General features: G+C 27.8%; 1 long non-coding RNA gene across 1 annotated transcript in view; it reads right to left on the bottom strand.

The window, feature by feature from the left end:
* Positions 1–1,013: 1,013 nt before the first annotated feature.
* Positions 1,014–5,037, bottom strand: part of LOC136795187 (uncharacterized) — a 6,847-nt gene continuing 2,823 nt past the window's right edge. Inside the window, exon 2 of the long non-coding RNA XR_010842754.1 lies at positions 1,014–1,129. This is a non-coding gene — a long non-coding RNA (uncharacterized lncRNA). The remainder of the gene's footprint in view (positions 1,130–5,037) is intronic.

Below are 5,037 nucleotides of genomic sequence, written 5' to 3'. Positions count from 1 at the left end.
AATACTTCCTTGAGATGTATATATAAACATATATTTTAATAATTGACTGGGATAAAGAGGAATATGTTTGAAAATAGCCAATGTATTGAAGGCGAGACGTTACAGACATGTGGAATTCATATTTATTACAGCTTTACTTTAATAATGCCATATTTGACAAAAAAAAATTATTTTGAATTGGACGTGTTCCAAAAATTTTACAGTGAAAGGTTTTTTTTTTTTTCAGATGTGCCAATATTTAAACAAAGCAATAATGTATTGAATTAAATTTTATTAAAATTATGAATAATTTTATACATACTTATATAGTTATAACTGTATTTTTTATATAGTTTTATATTAAAAGATGCGGGTTTAATGTGGTACCAAAGGTATGTCCTTAATCATTTTGATTGGTATTAAATAATTAAAAATGATTCCACCGTAAAGAAAAACAAACAAATATATAATAAATTTGTCCATAATAAATATTTATATATGTATAAAATTAGTTTAGGTATTGAATATTATTTTTATTACGGATAGTGGGCGGTTTCATCTTAGGCGAACCTGTTCCAGGAAGGCCACCGGGAAGAGGAGACGTAGATGAAGAAGGCCAAACAGAAAATTGTAGCAGGAAAAAACAAAATAAAAGTGATTACCATTAATAAAAATCTTTTATTCTTTTATTAATAGCAGTTCAATGTTATGCATACTTGTGTAACATGGCATATAACTGTTTAGCTCAAAAAGTAGAGAGTGTGCAAATAAATAAATAATTAATTAAAAGAACATGAAAATAATGTATTACCATAAAAATTAACATTTTACAATTTGACCTTCCATTATTACATTAATTAATTAATTTCCTTTTCCTAATTTTCCTCATAATTATGAACTGAATGCAAGAACTAAAATTTATGTAAAAACCAATTGATTATTTTTTGCTGCCTTGCTAGATGTACAAAATCACTATTAATCATAAATGCTATAGCATTAAGCATATACTGGCCATGAAGAATGAAATAACAAAGTATTTAATAAAAAATCATTTATTTCCATTATTAACTACATTTTATAATTATTCGAACAATATTTTTCTTCTTCTATAAATCCCTTATTTTCCCACGTGTGTTTCAATATATCATGTCTGAAAATAATACATAATGAATATATAACAAATATTTCTTTAATGAAATGAAATAAAAAATCTATCTTTATTCTGGGATAATTGGTCCCCAAAATATAACACATTAGATAATTTCAAGAGCGTTTGGCTGGTTACATTAACTGACACAATACAAAAGTAAATAAAACTAAAATAATAATTATTTATTAAAAATATGAAGTCAACAATATAGACACTAATTTATACGAGTTAAATTGATGTGAGTAAACATCATATCAATGCTACTTATAAGTATAATAAACTACTTACTTTTACACTTAAACGTTCAGAATATCTTTAGCTAACTTTTCACTACATTCCATCACCAAAACAAATAAAGCGAAAATATTTGAAAAATTGACAAATGACTGTCCTGGAAATCACATATGACTGATTTATAAAAAAAAAAAAAAAAAGAGAAAATCCTACTTTTATTTTGATGATTACTAAGAATTATAAAAATAATTCCCTTAATAACATAATTCATATATACGTCATGTTACTTCAACCAATATGGACCTATATAAAAAAACTACACTTTTAGATCACTCGCTCTCCTACATCACAAATAAAGTCATTTCACAAAGACCTATATTTACCATTCGGAACTGACGTTATGAAAATGCAACACAAATCTTTCCATGTCTCATACGCTGGGCATCCAAAGCTACAAGTACAAACATTACTGGCAAACTACAATAGAGCCTGACTAGAAGACTGAATGCTATGTAGGTAAGATATCTGCTACAATAGGACAACAATATTTTCAAGAAGAACACAAATTTAAATGAAATGCAAAAAGGAAAATGATTACCAAAATTTCTCAAATAATAATTATTATTACTAGTGCTTTTTTTCTAAATGGAAGTTTTGTTTTCTGCACAAACAACCAAAAGTAAAAACTAAACAAATACAATACACTAAATGCATCCCTATTAGAATTCATAGGTAACTACCCCTCAAAATTTCATAGAACAATTAATAAGATTCTTGTTTACAAATTACAGAATTTCCAATAAAAAAAGCATTGAAACATATACCTTCAAAGGATATTAACCGGATAAAGGTGATTTATTTATACCAGAAATGCTAACTATACCTTCTTAATACCATTTAATTAGTGCCAGAGGTAAGCTGCTAGTTTGGTGGTAGAATAAAAGATTATAATATATATATTTACAAATTTATATTATAAATTTATTATTAATTATACATGATTGACTGTGGGTAAATTAAAGGAGCTTATCAGGGTTGAGGTCAATAAAACAATTAATAAATGGTTTTAACTATTTTTAAGTGATTTTCTTGACCGCGATCCGAATCATCTCCTTTAAATTGATGTTTTTATAAAATGAAAATTCAGCACATTTGGTTCGAGTCATGTAGTCCAATCTTCAAAAATATTATTAAAATTATGCCTATTGGTTTTTATAAAACAAAAAATAAATAAATAAATAAAAAATTCAATCTATAAGAATAATGGAAGAGTACAATATTTCAAAATATTATCAGGAGTAAAATCTAAGATGGCTGCGTTGAAAACAAATAAGTGATAAGAAATATCATTTATCACTCATAATGAAATGATTATTATGAGAAAGCCTTTAGCATTGGCATGAGATAAGAATTATCAACACAGGAAACATTAAACATTGTGAACTAAGTTAGAACTAATATTTACCATGGATATTTTGGTGTAAAAGAAACCTTCCTGCACACCCCGTTAACCACACGATATCCTGGCTGACAGCTTCTTACTTGCACGTTGATCATCCGTTGGTAGACAATAGATTGAAAAGTATTGTTATCGAAACGACTTTCGTGTGTTGGGGCTAGGACCAGGAGGAGGCACAGAAGCGGAACCAACATCCTGAACACTGCTATCCACTGTCTTACTGAAGCTGATAAAATCCTTTATCGAATATTATCAAATACAGATTAAACATGTAGCTATTAGTGAATTATTACTGAGTGGAAATAAATAATTTTTTGGAAAAATTAAAGATTTGCAAGACTGGTCCATTCAACATTGAAAAATAAAAAGATCTATTCTGCTATGGAGGTTTTATTTTTACCCCTTTTCTGGTCATTTCTTACATACGGTGGGGTTATCTAGAGGTAACCAACCTATTCTAATCTGGTGGGGGGGCCAAGTTTTCGAGGGGTCAAGTCGAAGCGGCAGGCTTCGAAGCGGCACCTTTGGAGTCGCGTAGCAATGGCTTAACTCCCTCAGCTACAAACGGCCTACCCACTATTAACACTGTATTTTATTTCTAGATTAGATTTATAATTAGTAAAGAAAAAAAATTATTTTATTTATTCCAGCACCATCCCCGACACCATAGGCACTTCAAAATTTCGTTTTCTGTCTACATTATATTATTTTTTCCATACGTATTCCATTATAAAATATGCCTTATCATTCATTGAAGTCAGTAAAAAGAAATAAAATTAAAACTCTACTTCTAGACGTTTTTCGTTTATTCCCTCATTTAAACATTTTTATTCATGATGTTTTAAACCATAATTAAAAGTACTCCTGCTTATCGCACAGGTGAAGGTACAATGCCAGTAGGTATCTATGAGTTTATTACAGCTCAAAATTATGGCTTTTTATTATTGAAGTTTAAGAAAGTGATGACGCATATAACTTACGACTTGGTGGTTAATATCTAGAGGATACAGTACCACTTCCGATGATTAAAACACTTTTATTCTCTATCTGTCTGTTTTTTTTTAAAGATTTGGCAGATTTTTACCCGTTTTTGGACTAGAACAGTTAAATTGACAAAAATTATTAGTTTGTTGAGCTGAACCCGACTGAAGTGTTTCTATGAACTTGTTTCTAAATAAAATTTATAATTTGATTACATTTTATAGATATATTATTAGTTATAACGTAAGCCATTACTATGATTAATAATAATACAGTTTTAGAAGTATTGAGTACAATACATCAAAAACTGTCTAGGTAATAATTATTAAATTGTTGTAAAATGTAAAACAATTAAATACATTTTTTGTATTTTATACACCTGTTGTGATTCGTATGTTCACTCTCTTTGTTAATATTTAATAAAGAAAATAATCTTTTAAAAATTGTTTTAACGTTTTAATTTCAAATTCTCTAGTCAATATTTTTATTCATCTGCCATTTTCAAAAGAATCATTTAGACCATGAATTATCTTATGGAATGAAATAAAAGCTAATTCAATTTACTTCCAATTCGTTCAACATTTGAATCTAGCTAAAGAAATATATTTGACGATGATGATTTTCGACTTTTTAGGAAAAATTAAGTTTTACCTCAACTTAAACTGTATCATAAAAAGTTTATTTCGGTTTTCAATAGTAGCTGATAGTATCGAACTTAAATAAAAATTGTGGCAGTCTTGAGGCTGGCCCACAGAAGTGAAACCTCTGGAAAGGATATAATGTATTGAAAGTTTAGGAATTAAAATTAGAGTTATTGTTATTCTGTGAAATGTAAGAAAAAAAAAAATTTCATAGTTTCATTAATAATGATCTGAGGTTTAAAATTAAGATGGTGAGTGAAAAAGGATCAAAAGAGGTTGTGTTTTAATTTATTTATTACATTAATTAAAAACTATATTAAACTAGTAGCTTAATTTTGGGCATTATAACTTTAGGTTTTTGTTGAAATATGCTGACTTAAGGATGGTTTTTTGGAATCTCAAGTTAGCTCTATCTATGCTTATGTTTTTCTCTCATTGTTTGTAAGAAATAAAACATTATTTAAGAAATATAGGACACCAAAATGGTCTAAGTATATAATCTGATATCATAATCATACCATAAAAATAACTGTCAACTCCCTGTAATTATTGTTTAGTGACCTCAATTAGTTTTCGAATAAACATATATATAT

This window comes from Halyomorpha halys, unplaced genomic scaffold (assembly GCF_000696795.3).
Source record: "Halyomorpha halys isolate HHAL.00 unplaced genomic scaffold, Hhal_1.1 Scaffold988.1, whole genome shotgun sequence".
Lineage (NCBI taxonomy): Eukaryota > Metazoa > Arthropoda > Insecta > Hemiptera > Pentatomidae > Halyomorpha > Halyomorpha halys.
Note: the sequence above shows the minus strand (reverse complement) of the source record. Positions and strands in the feature narration are given on the sequence as shown.